Genomic DNA, 15,033 nt, shown 5'->3' with positions numbered 1-15,033 from the left:
TAAGGAAAAGCCTGTAAATGCCTAAGTCTGAAATTAGGCATGGAGCGAGTAGATCAAAATTATGTCAGGGTAGGATCCTTGGATTTGTAGGATATATAGACATACAGACCTTCCCGGCTGCACACAGAGCAGTGTGCAAACAGAAATCCTAAATGACCCCTGCAGTCAGAACCTCACAGAAGCCCTGTTGTCCTGCTATCAACAGGATTTAGGCAATGACACAGGGAACTGCCATGAACACAGTCCTGTTCCTACCTTTGTAGCCTCCAAGGGACAAAATCCACATACGCACACTTTAGGAAAGGGCCAGGGATTTGAGTCTTGGCTACATAGGGCTTACCAAGGAACAGCCAATCAGGACGCTGGGAAGTGCCTGCTATTGGGAATGGTCAGGTGTGGACCCTGTCCAGTTACTATCAGGAAGAATAACCATAACCCCCTGGGATTGTCAGTAAGAGCCCATGGGTTATCTAGTATGAGGAGGAGAAGGCTATCCTAGGGGGGATGCCATAGGAAAACTTGCAGCAGTTGAAAAGGCCCAAAAAAGGCAGGAGCAATGGTAATATTACTTCTAGATTTTCCCCCATGCCAGCTCCTGAAGTTACTATTATATAAATAATAAACTAGTTTATTTTATTGATATGTTTATTGTAAATGCCTAAGTCCCACACATCCTTCTCTTTTTCTGTGGTCCTACCATACTTTTGGGATGTGCCATGCTTTATTTCTAGTGGATTTGAAAACAATCAGTATCTGCATCACTGTTATACCTGACCATAATCACATTACTTGGATGAGTCAGGTTTTAGGGGACAATGGGCCCTTATGACGATTGAGCCTTGCTTTGCTCACAGTTTCACTGTCCAGTATAGACAGTGTGACTAACACCAAAATGCTGACCGATCAATCTGTCTGAACGATCTGTAAAAGCTATATATGGTCTACCCATGTGCCAGGCGGGCATCCTGTGAGGCACACTGGCTGGTGCATGTTCAAAAGGAAGTAGAGGGTTGTAGCTGGAATCTTCTTTCTTAATCCTTATTCTCTTTTCTCCCCCCATTCATCACCGAGGTTTGCCACATCTGAAGTGTCGGCCTCACATTAATCTTTGGTGCCAATACCCATCAGCATTGGTTCTCCAGTGTATACCTAGACATAAATCCCAGCAGACCTAAAGATCAGCCACACACATTCATGGCTGCACACTGAGCAGTGTACATATAGAAATCCCATAGGTACCACTGTTCCTGCAGTCTAAACAAGCCTATAATGTGTGTGGAAGGGGCACTCTTCTCCAAACTGTGCTGAGCCGGGGCTCTGTTTTCATGCTTAAAGGATTCATTATGGAGTGGCCAGCCTTACACCAACTTAACAAGCACAGTACTGTTTGCAGTAGTGCCATTCCCAGGCAGACTTGTTAAGTTACTGTTCTGCCATCCCTAGCATGACAGGCAGAGAGCTGCTGGAATCTGTGGTGCCTTTCCTTAACAGACCTGCTAAAAACCTGTAGTGCCACCATTGTATTTATACCTAGAGGACTGCTGGGCTCTGTAGTGCCTGTCATGCTTGGCCCTCAGACTTGCCTAGGGGCTCCTCATGCTTGTGGCAGTGATTATAACTAATTGGTATCCCAGGACTGACTGCTTGCTGGGACTCCTAGTTCTCTCAGGAGCCCCATGAGGTGAATTGTGTTCTTCCAGCTTGCCCTCCAATAAATACCCCACCTGCCCTGTGTGCCCCCTCTCTGCACCCCAGCTGGTCACATATATATTATTCAGGTGATTGATACAATGTCATTGTGAAGTGAATGTTAGAGCTGGTATTCACACACACTGTAGTAGCAGAGCCCTGACAAGAACCCTCCCCTGCCAGCCATTAGCAGCAGCACCTCATCACCAGTGGGGGGCGTGCCATCAGCCCGAGCTCCTCTGTGCTCACTCCAGGAGAGACGCTCGTACGAGCAGTAATAGGACATCGAGAGATCATTACCGGGGAGCAGGGACATCCTCCTCCCTACAACATATGCTGCTTCTCCGCATCTCTCTGCCATCCATGGACGGCAAGTCCGAGCTACGATCTCATCACTGACACCTCCAATCACTATTGGATTATCATATACAGTAACAGAACGTCTTGTGGCTGATGATGAATTTCTCTACAAGGTCAATGCCGGCTTCCCTGTGTGCAGGATTGAGGGTAAGACAGATGTTTTCATCCCCTAATGCTGATTAGATCTAATAACAAGAAAACATTACTACCAATAATTGCTACATTTGATGACACTGTATATGGGATTGTGCAGCAACACATGCACACATAACACAAGCATATTGTCATTATACATAGAGCTGCATCCATCACTATGCAGGTGGAGGTGTGATCATCAATGTGATGTGTCCTAATTGCAGTGTGATGCATTGCTTGTGTGCAGTATTGTGTGCAGTATTGTCTGCAGTGTGCTAGGATGTGCTAGGGAATGCTAATGGCTAGTGACAGAGGGACCATAGACATTGGGAGTCATCAGGTTCATCTGGTGCATATTACATCCTCTCCATACAATGGCTTTATCAATAAACATCTCTCATTATTGTTCTCCAAGCTAGCTTGTAAAGGATGGCTCCTTCTGTTTACCTGGTTACATGAATTCTCTATGGACCACACTGACATGCAGGAAGTCTATGTGAATGTTGTCTAGGTTGGGATGTACTAAGCTCTGTGGGATCGCCTGCTGTGCAGACAATAACAAAGGATTTTATGCCCATCACACATCTCTAATTCACCATAGGAATTGAATTTTGGTCTGCCAGCTGTGTTTATTGGGGAAAAAAAGTTTACTTTCTATTCTTGATTGCAGTTTACATCACCATTTGCACACTAATGAGAACTACTTATAGTAATTGATTACTCACACTGCTTTATAAATACATTTTAAGCTTGGGATGAAATTCCTTATTTATTTACTAAATGGTTATTTATTTAAAAAAAACATGGTATAAATAAGGATCGTCATATTAGTGTGTATTATAGCACTACAAAGTTTATATCATTCCTTAGGGCTTTTATGATACCAGTGTTTATACATTTATACCAAAAACTAAATCCTAAAGATGAACTCCAGCTAAAATACTTCTCATGCTTTGATTCCCCTTCTCTATTGCAAGGGTTAATATCTTGTTCTGTATAGGTGATGATGCTTTCAGAGAAAGACTTAATTATTCCTTGCTCCTGCAGCCATCAGGGCTCTCTTCCGCAATCTGGCGCTCCAATTTGTAGGCGGGATCTCAATGTCTTTCTGTACAATGTAAGTATCATAGACTTGTAGGGGTGACGTCAGCGGTCAGATTCATGAGGCAGTGAGGCTTCTGCCATGGCAGCGTTTGACCAGAGAAGTGGAACTATAGCACCGGCAGCTATGAAAGCAGGGATTTCATCTCCTAGACAAAACAAACTATTAACCCTTGGGGAGGGGGACCTAATGCAATAGGGAAAAAGTATTTTGTCAGCTTTAATGAAAGTAGTATATCTGCTTCATGTGTAATTGCACTTATGAAAGGAGTCAGTAAAACAAAAGATATATATGGTAAAAAGGTATGAAATTAGAAGTTGTGTGTTTGACTGTTTTAAATTCCTGATTGTCTTCTGATCTACAGTGTTAAAGAATAAGAGACTATTATGTGAGGGATCATTTTGTGTGTTGATGTTTCCTAGCTCAAAAGGCGTTAATGAAAATGCTGCAATATGCATGTTGAACTTGTTGCCATCATAGCATAGTATACAATAATGTATTATTTAAAATAGCCCTGCACTGCTGGATGAAGCAAATTCAAAGAAGGCCATTGGTACTTTATTATTCTTTTTTAATTACTGCCAGATTGTAAGCTCTTCAGGGCAGGGTCCTCTCCTCCTGTGTCACTATCTGTTATTTGCAATGCCTATTTAATGTACAGCACTGTGTAATATGTTGGCGCGATATAAATCCTGTTTAATATTAATACCATAGAATTATGCATCTTAATTGTATTAATAAGGGGAAATGTTTGTTTTAATATGCAGCAAATATGCCAGTTTGGCTTCCTACACATAATGCATTCCTGAGCACTTCCTTTCACTTGAGCTAATTACATTGAACGGGTCCATACAAATAAACAAGTAGCAAATCTTTTGTCTTTGTGTGCTTCACTGAACTGAATGGGACCAGCATTGGATTTTGCTGGCACTGTCATCAACCTACATAGTGATTATGGCACAGCTCTGCACAGGATTGTGCATTAGCAGTTCATACACATACACTGTACACGGAGCTGTATTACTATTATTAAAAGTATTATGACAGCAGTTCTGTGGATGAACCTAAATACTTATAGTTCCTCCATAGGCATTGTAATGGAACATGAGCAGGTTGGGTATGAGTTTTTGTATGAACCCTATTGCAGGTAGTTAAGACATAGAAAACAATACATAAAGGGAATACATGAATCAGTTCTATACAATAGCAATTTTCTTAAAGTTTATTCCACTGATAAAGGTGTCAGTGGCAAAAATGTTTGAGCTCTTAGTCCTTTTTATGATGCACCTGTGCTATGAACATAAAAGCATAAAAGCACTATCCACCTAGCTGATTGTAATATGAAATAATACATTTTCAAAGATCGCTACATAGATACTAAAGTTTGTTTCAGTTGGTTTTAAACAGCTTAGAAACACCTGAAGCTGTTCGGCTGCCAAGATATGCTCACAAAATAGATTAGATTCTGATTCTAGTGTTGTAAACTGAATTTCAACAGAGTTTCTCCAAGATGCTTATAGAAAAAGAGCTAAAAGAGGGTGTTTTTGTTTTAAAGTGATTTTACTTCTTGATCAGTATATGCAAATATTTTAGTGTGCATAGTCTGGTAACAGGTTCCCTTTAAGCCATGCATTAGACTTATTGCTGAAATGTGCCACATGAGCTCAGGGTTGGCTTTTTAATGAAAAAAAAATAACAATGCTATATCTTGACATGGTATTAATTATTTAAGCAGACTTGTGAAGTTACTAAAAGATCCACCTAAATGAAATGTTTATTGCACTATAATGTACATTTGGCTGATGCTAAATATAAAACCAGAATACTCCTTTAGGTTGATAATACGTATTCATGATCCTGAGACATGTTGTTTCAAGAAACATTAGAGCTAGTTCAGCAAGCAATTTTAGCTTCTCATCCGTAATGACATGCCTGGCAGATTATTTGGTTGAATTCCAAATTTTAAACAGGATGGACAGGTGAGCTGAACTATGAAAGATTCATTTATACCCAATTAACTTTTATGAGAACTGATTTACACCCACACCCACATAGAATTGCTATGCCTAATAAGAGACACATAGGCAGTATTTTGCAATAACACTAATTGTCATATCCTCCTAAATCACACACCTATAGTAAAGACTTTAATTTGAGTTGTTTCTTTTCTGCTCTTTATAGTTTAATAGTTTAATAGCCATAATAATGCAAAAGTAGCAAGTTACAACGAACAATATAAAGACAGGTTATGTCCATTTTAAAATGTCATAACATAACACAACAAAAGTAACACAAAACATAACACAAACAGAACAACAAAAGAAAAGTAAGAAAAGACCGTCCTGGCAGGTCCATGGACGATAAACAATCTTAATGAAAGTGAAGGGGGGGAGAGTGCAGCAGGGTGTCGCTCCGTCGTTCTACCCCCTCCCCTTCCCATAGAGCAGAACGGTGTTGTATGTGTAGCACTCGATCATGCATCGTGCAGTCGTTAGTCGTTGGAAAGGATCGTGAAAGAATACAATAATTCAATTAAAAATTGTTTAGAGCATACCAGAATGTATGTACATTAATTTCACTAAGATGTATTTATCCAATATTTTTGTGCTTGCAGTTATTCCTGTCTAGCCAAACATACTTCCTTTTTTCTCCTTACAGCAGTATGTAGCAGCAGGAAGGTTAGTATGTAAATATGATGAGGGGAGCAGTTAGCTGAACATGTTGCTTTGCCCTGTATGAACAAAACGTGGGTTCACTTTAAGTTTCCGTAAGAGATTTATCTGTAGCTGTCACAACACCAGCAGTATATGATATGATAAGCTTGATATTTTATCAGCTCTTTTTAGTTGTTTCTTGCAGAATATAAATACATTTCTGAAATGCAGAGGATTTTGTTTCATACCTGCTAGCCACATAAGGGTCAGACTATTGGATACCTATTTTGTCCTTAATTAAGAAAACAAGATAACTAAGATTTAAGACAAAAAAAAAAAGAAATACATATGTTTTTTCTTTTGAACGGTGTTATTCTTTTTTTTTTTTTTTAAATGGAAAGACAGTAGTTTATGGCAGATTGATAAATAACTGATTGTGAATGACTGTTGTGCATTAATATGGAGGGGAGCACAGTGGGGTGCTCATCACCCCCCAAAGAACAAAAGCGCTTCATGTGTACAGCTCATGTTCCTTCAGCTAATATTGGAAACAATCATGAAAGATTGTTTCCCATGGCAATGAATATTTGGTTTAATAGGTTAAAAAGAAAAACATGGCATCATGGTGGCTCAGAGGCTAGAACTCTAGCCATTGCAGTGCTGATCCCAGGTTCAAATCTCCGCCAAGACACTATCTGCATGGAGTTTGCAAGTTCTCCCTGTGTTTGCGTGGGTTCTACCGGTTTCCTCCTACATCCCAAAAACATGCAGTTAGGTTAATTGGCTCCCCCCCAACATTGGTCTTAGACTGCATTAATGACATATGAGTATAGTAGGGACATTTGTGAGCCCCCTAGAGGGACAGCTAGTGACATGACTATGGACTTTGTACAGCACTGCATAATATGTTGGCACTATATAAATACTGTATAATAATAATAATACATCAAATGAATTAACTTGTATGATTGCTACTGTTTGTGTGATCTACGAATAAACAACTTAGTAACTACAATAAAACAACCATTGTATTTAATTAGTGTTGCTTGCCCTTTTACACACTGATTGATGAATGCAAGTGGGTACATTGGAAGTGTATTTTCATAGAAAGCTTCAGTCTCATATTTTTGTTGCTGAGGCATAAGTGAAGTCTCAGACAGCATGAATAAACGGTATCAAAAACATAAAATACTTATTGATGCTCCATGGTTGTGTTCTTCCTGACTACATTCACATGGTTGCTGCTTCCTGTAGGGACATGGGGGTTTGTTGTAGTTAAGGATAATGACGACACCAAACATGGACTACCTATTTACCTGGTCCTTGTGTATAAAGAATTTGACAGGTTATCCACCAGAATCTGTATGAATACCCATATTTTTTTCTACTCGAAGATCGTTTCGTTGAATTGTGGTTTTCCGTGTTGCTGTAATAGTTATCATTATGTATGATCAACATAAATTATTTTGAAAACGAATGCTAGAAAATAATATTTTCCAAACATAAAATTGTATTACCTCTTTTCGGTGCAAACGGGTTTAATATTACTATGTAATTAAAAAATATTAATCAACACATAACCAAGGTTTCATTATGCAAGTGTTTATTATATTTTATGCTTATTATGTGATGTATCTGTTTATACATTTGTTATTTTAATAATTTATTCATTATACAAGGTATTGGTTTTGCCATTTATGGTGGAGACGATGTTTCTGGTAGCTTTTGAAACTTATTTTGACAGTCCGCTTAGCACAGATCTGCAGCATCAGTTGCTTAGCAACCAGTAGCTACAAGTCTGCTGTATAAGGAACTCATGCAGGACTTGGCCTAGTCCAATTTTGGCTGCTCCAAGTAGCCCCAGGGAGGTATTCACAGAAAGCCTACATTGTGTAACAGCAGAAGTCAGTTCTATAGTACATGTAGGGCAAGACCCACAAGGCCCAGCACAACAGGCTTGCAGACAGATATTACCATGGCTACTTTCACCCTTCTCTGCCATTTTGATAACAACCCTCTTGCAGCACAGCATTGGCTATTGTTTTAAAAAGAGTTCCCCAGAATCTGTTATTGCCTATATTTCGACTAATACTAAAGCAAGATTGATAACACTGGTCAACAAACATTTTCTTGCCAAACAGATTAAAGTCATTTTAGGTTAAGTTTGATGCACAGATTCTATATATGGTATTTGTTTTGCTAGATTGGCTCTACTTTTTAATATAATGACCTCAATAATAACCTCATAGAAAACTAATGAAACATGAAAAATAAACTAGATATGCCTATGTATACAAAATTAGATTTTTGAAATACTTAATGTCAATTTATTATATATTCAGTATATTTACAGAACTAATTACAAAGAAGTAATTGAAAAACGTTTTTAAGCTTTCCTTTTATGCTGATGGTCAGGACAATCACGTTGAAGGCTCCAGCAGTAGTCTGCCATCATGTGTCTATCCCATCTGCCCTGATATCTTTCTTCCATCACCTTTATATCTTGATGGAACCTCTCCCCTTGTTCCTCACTGCAATCACCAAGGTTTTCTGGACATTTTTGCAAATAGCTATGGAGATAGTGTACCTTTATGCTCATAGTAGCACTCACATTTTTAAAGTTTAAACAACTTTTATACCAGTTCTTCATAACTTTGTGCTTTATGGTTACCCAAGAAGTTTTTGACAACCATGACATAGCTGGGCCAGGCAGAAGCTTCAGTATCAGTCATGTAACTTGTGAAATTTGAATCATCAGTTTCTAAATCTGGGGTCCATCAAAAATTCCTGTTTTAAATTTTTCAGTAAACAATTTTGGAAAAAAATCTATGAATGTATTTGAAGAAATCACCGTCCTTTTTCCCTTGTTTCACTAATCCCACCGTTTTTCCTTGGAGGCCATGTCACTTTTTTCCAGTGATCCAGCATTGCTCTACTATCCCACAGGCAGGTGAAACATGGGTACTTTGTGTATCCATTTTGCTTTCCATGTAGGAAGTTCACCATTTTTAAATCAACACATATGGACCATTGGTGTTCATGATAACAAACTTCTGTAAGACCATTTCGATATTTTCATATTCTTCTTTAAGTTTTGTTGAGTGACCAATTGGAATTGATGCATAGCAGTTGCCATTTTGCAGTAAAACAGATTTCAAACTTCGAGTGGAACTGTCTATGAAAAGCCGCCAGTCTTCTGCTCAGTATTCTGGTATTCCCATATGGCCTAGTAGTCCAGGAATGTTACAACAGTACACAAAGTCTCCATCTTCACTGAAATATGGTAGGAGTATCATCTCTATTTTCCTATAAACCGTTATATTAACTTCCGGTCTCAGACAGTTCTTTTCTTTTAGCCTGGATGCTAAAAGTTCAGACCCTTGTTTTGACAGACTTAGGTCACATATTAAATCAATGAGCTCTTTTTGGGAGAACTGCCCGTTTGATGAAACACTTTCTTCATATTCACTTCCACTGCTAACTCCTGGATTACACTCCAAACCGTGTATATCCTCCATGTTGGATACAGGAATATCAGGGAGTGTACTGAACACTGGTATGGAAACATCAACACCATGCGGCACAGGTTGTCTTGCTGATTCCAAATCAGGGTACTGCCACTGCCACGATGAAACCTTTTACATTCACAGCACAATAATAACAATCATTATGAGGATTTTTGGGCTCTCGCCATACCATGGGTACACCAAATTTCCAACTTTTCAGTTTTCCAATTATTCACTGATGTAGACACTCTACACAAGTTTTGCGTACCATATGGGGAGCCCAATACTTATCTTGGTCCCCCAGTTTATTACCAAAATATGCAAGATATGCTTGTTTCACACATTCTTTAGTGTTTCTCTGTTTTTGATGAGACTATTTATCACAAAAGTAGCAAAATACATCAGGGTCATTTACACAACTTCTTCTTCAAGAACTCATATTTCTGTAAAAAAAGAAATTCATGAAAATAATGCTACATTTATTATATAAAATGCAAAACATCAGTGTAAATAAAGATTGATAATAATAATATGCTATGTTAACATTTGGTGTTGGTAAAATTGTTTTTTCCGATTCCTATATCACAAGAACTAGAGTGAATTAAATGAAACTGATATCATTTCTAATATTAGCAGACCTGAAATACACTGAAATATATTAAAAAATCCTTGGCAAGTGAATTTTTTTTTGTTGAGCTGTGTGATCTGATAGGATGCTCCAGGGAGGCCTTATATTTCAAAATGCGAAGTTTAAAATATATTTTTATGTAATAGTTAAATATTTTTCTATATTTGATTTACTGTTATGACCACTTCTGGGCATTTATGGCTAAACATACCATACCCCTTAATGTGTTTCCAGAAGTTGCAACTTTTGGGAAATGTGTCAATGTATACCAGGAACAACTTAACATCCCTACCACAATAATATGTGATTAGGTTGAACTCCCATTTTAATGGTAAGCACTTTTGATTCAACAATTAAAAGATTCACATGTAGATGTACTAATACATATTGTATATACATGATTTTATATTTTATTATTGATATGACATATTTCCACTGTTCTATTTAGATACTATTGGCCTCAAATAGGCCCCTACCTTGAATCACATCATTACCACCATATCTTGTCGTCCTTCAATTAAGTTTCTATGATACATAGCATAACAACTACCTACTACACTAGATTAGTACTTGACATTATTACATTATATTTCTAGATATTAAACTATTGGTGTACTTTTCACTCACTAAGGTGTTGATTGTTGTTGTCAATATGGTTACATAAGAGTCTGAGGGTAATATTTTAACCCTAGTAAAGCTTTTATATAGATCATTGCTTATATCATGAATTTTATACTGTGACATATATGGCAGTAACCAAGCTGACATACTGGTAAGATATTTGAATACTATGTACTTATTTAACCTACTGTATGTTACCTATTTACTATGTGCTTGATCTAGTAGTCTATGTATGTCTCAAACTCCCCTGAGTAAGCAAATATGGTGAAAGTAATCGGGAATTAGGGGACTTAAGGACCTCACCCAAAAAAGTATACATTAAAGATTCAGTTTGGCCATAGGACCTGCCAAGATCCATCTTCTTTTCTACTATAGCAATTTTTGTCTAGATTCTTAAGAATCAAAAGACACCTCACCTCTCAGAATGCTTCAAATGCAGGAGGAAGGGGATACAGTAGTTCTAAGTATTTGTCACACTGGTATATTTCTGTTCACTGTACACTATTTTGTATTATTTGTAATGTGTTTTGACCCCTCTCTTTCAGTTCTTCTTATTGCTGCATAAAGGTTATGATGAGAGGAGTCAGCAGGCCCATTAACTTTCAGGAAACATTTTTGTTGTTTTGTGTCTCGTACCATTGAACAGTTGTTCCACATATAAAGTAGACCACAATAGCACAGTTGGTGTTATTTATTTTATAAAATAGGCAGAGAATATAAAAGGGGTGTTACCCTTCTTGTGTGACCAGTCCATAGATCTAAGTTTGATATCTAAATATGACCCTGAAGACATCATGGAAGTTTGATTTCAGCGATTCTTTTGTTGGGAAAATGTTTCTGTTGCAAAAAAACTGCTTCTCTGGCTCATCAAGTACTGTAATAAGAATGAAAATTAGAGTAAGGAGTCTTTAAACCTATATTGGGAAATAGCGCAGCTGGCAGCTCCCAGACACACAGCAAAATTCTGTTGTGCAACTGGGAGAGGTAAACCACACTGTGGGCATCCCATTTGTACACAAATGTGGTCGCGGGATAAAAACCTAAACAGTATCCACACAGTCAAAAGCAACTTTCAGGAACCTCACCACAATCTGCTTTAGCCATGTGCATAAAATCCTATTTTATCCTATAATTTCTCTTTCATGGTTGCCTGTCCCACTCACTAGGTTTATATGGCTGCTGCTGTTATTTTCCTATAGTTAAGAAACTGTTCACTATAGTGCATTTTATTTGTGATACTCTACACAAAAATCCCTCTTGTTGCATCTTTGATGAGCTTTCATTAAAATGCATGTTACACTACATGTTACATTGAATGAAAATTTCAGTGGTAAAGCATGTATAACACACCTAAACACATGTAAACTGCAGTTAGATGCAAAGGTGTTCCCTAGCTCAGTTAGCATCCCCCTAAGTTCTCACAGAGGAAGGTTTTATAGAACAGAAATACATGATAAGATATGCCAAAGGGGCAGCGTTTTTTTTCGCTAATTAAAGCAGCTCCAATTTTGCAAATCAGATTCCAGAATATTGAGGTAACTTTTACAAAGCTTAGAAGATGGAAAGCTAGACTGAAGTAGTGGCAAATTTCTTTCAGACATGTTCATGTCACCTTCTTGTTTAGGGAAAAGGCAATTTAATTATGGACTGATAAACTCTTGTACCATAATTCAAATAGCAGCAATGATTTACATGACTTAGGTATTCAAATGTTACAAGATAACTTGGTTACAGGGAGAGTGAACAAGACTCATTTATTATATTATCATTGGACCATTCTGGTTGAATTGCTCATTGAGGTAAATATGAGTTGGTGCCTTAGTACTTAAGATGATAACTATATGCTGGTAAATAATGCTTTTGTTTTGATGGTTCATGTTAAAATAAAGGAATATTTTTAGACAATATTTTTGGAGGTGAATCTGACAATTTCATTTACATACCATTAAAGTCCCAGGCATTTTTGCATATATACAGATTGTTATCATGGGCAATTGCCTTCCTAAGTATGCGTAATAAACTAAGAATAAATCTTACAATTTTAATATGTATGGCAGAGTTTGGAATAAATCCTTGGTTGTATATACAGTGGGGTTACAAGTAAACAATATACAGTCCCATGGGTGTCTTAAGGATAAGTGCAGGTATCTATTGTTCCTCATCTGTACTTAAGAAATGTAGATTAACTTGCTATCTGGAGTATACTTACCACTGCTGGCTGTATACCCTGGCTCTGGTCCTTCTATGTAAACAATTGAGTGGACCTGATTTTGTAGACCTTCAGTGTTCTCCCCAGCCCCGTTTAGCCGGGCGCACAACCAGAACTATTCAGTTACCGTCCGGCTGTTTTTGGGTTTTTTAAAGTGTTGGGTCACAATATAGGGGCCACCTACAGCTTCTTCCTGCCTATTTTATAACCCTAATCTTTACTAGAACTTTTGCTATAAAGGGTATAACAGAAGACATAATATTAAGGCAACAAAGCTGACATTCACAAAACACTCACTGCAGGGGAAATTATCAATGTAATTTAAACATTTCACCTCCAGAAAATGTTTGGTAAATGTTACATTTGTGATCCAGCTGGGTGATTCAGCAAACCTGGAATACATCTGATCCAGGATTGCAAACATTTGCTAACATTAGCAAATTACATTTAAGAACTCCATTCCAGGTTTGCTGAATCACCCAGCTTCACAGATGAAAGTTTATCCACTCCAGCCTTGGAGAGCTTTAATAAATCAGGCCCACTGTGTTAGTAATATACTCCTAAAAGTTTAAAACAAAGACAGGAATGGGATGACAGTGCACATATTATTTGTTTCTACCCAATTGACTATATCTTAGAATGTTTAAAAAAATAGTTTTGTAATTAGATTTACAGAATTCTGTAATTATTTTCTGATTGCATGATTATTTTATTTTGTATTATTCTTTTTGTTTGGACATGATGTTTACCTACTGTAACAACACATTTCTTGACCAAGGTAAATTGGTGCCTTCATGTATTCACACTGAAGGAAAAATCCTTTGAGGTTGGGTTGTCACTTTCGATGTATCTGGTTCAGTAAAACCAACAGGTATTGACAGCAGAAAAACAAGGAGCGGTAGGAAGCCTGTGTAATCTAAGCTTTAACAGAGTCTAAAAAAGCATTTGATAAGTCTGGCTGGTGAATGCGCACATAAATATCTTTAGTAAGGGCTTAGGGGTGTTTGGATATGATTGACTCAGATGATTTGTCAATTGCTAGGCCTGTCTTTATGGATGAATGAGTATTAAAACACAGGAATTATGCAAACAGCTTTTTAAGCCACCTCGGAAGATAAATGGTTAGATTAAAGGGGTGTCATTTGAAAAGCAAAATATGGATCTCCTTTCAGCATACCATGAAGCAAACACCATGCCATAGGCATTCAGAAGAGCACCCATACAGAAATAAAATCTGTAAATAATTGATTGCATGAAAAGCTAAACAAAGACAAAAAATAAAACATCAGTCAACTGAAAGTAAACCCAGGAGCATGTGTCTCTTGTCCATTGAGTCTCACAGTGTTGCTTTCATATAGAGTGAGTTGTGTTTTATTATTTATGTGTTTATTTGAGTTGTAAACTTTTCACATTGGTGGCTACAAATAAAGTCTAAGGGTCAAAAAAATACATGCTGCATAGTTTAAAGCTTTATAATCATGTTAAGTTCTGCTTGCTTTCAAATAAATGGAAAAAATAGTAGGTAGGTGAACCTGTGGTCATGTAACTAGTCAAAGTCTTGTGACTATCTAAAGCATTCAGAAAGCTTTGAAAACCCTCTATTTTAAACTTGCCTACCCATCTTCCTCCCCCTACTAATCATCATTATTTGGCAACCATTTATCACCCCTATATACTGCATGCTATGCTTCCCCACCTCATAGGTTATAAACTTGATTGGGCTCTCCTCTTCCTGTGTGATTGTTTGTACATGTAATGTATGCAGGTTTGTCATCTGCACCCTATTCTGCGTACAGGACTGCATAATATGTTAACACTTTTTAAATAAAAAAATAATGATTACAGGTTGCTGTACACACATAATAATGCAGCAGCAGCGTGATTTGCAGTGTCATATAACCCAGGTTTCATGATTACCATGTTCACATTTATTCATATAATTTAGTAAATTAGGTAATCCTTACAGTGGAGCTCCCAGTACCATTATTATATTTGTTGCCAAGGGGGATAAATTATCCCTGATTAAAGCAAATATTATGCTTGAAAAAAAATATTCTTATAAAGGCTCAGTGCAAACGACAGAGAAGACACACCTCTATAGCAGGTCGTGAGCCCTTACTCTGGTGTCT

At 37.5% G+C, this 15,033-nt stretch overlaps 1 protein-coding gene across 1 annotated transcript in view; it reads left to right on the top strand.

Annotated features, from left to right (window-relative positions):
* The first annotated feature begins 1,984 nt into the window (after positions 1-1,984).
* Positions 1,985-15,033, top strand: part of GPRIN3 (GPRIN family member 3) — an 89,861-nt gene continuing 76,812 nt past the window's right edge. The window contains exon 1 of the mRNA XM_072405564.1: positions 1,985-2,196. The gene's annotated coding sequence lies outside the window, so the exon portion shown is untranslated. The remainder of the gene's footprint in view (positions 2,197-15,033) is intronic.

Source organism: Pyxicephalus adspersus, chromosome 3 (assembly GCF_032062135.1).
Source record: "Pyxicephalus adspersus chromosome 3, UCB_Pads_2.0, whole genome shotgun sequence".
Classification (NCBI taxonomy): Eukaryota; Metazoa; Chordata; class Amphibia; order Anura; family Pyxicephalidae; genus Pyxicephalus; species Pyxicephalus adspersus.
Note: the sequence above shows the minus strand (reverse complement) of the source record. Positions and strands in the feature narration are given on the sequence as shown.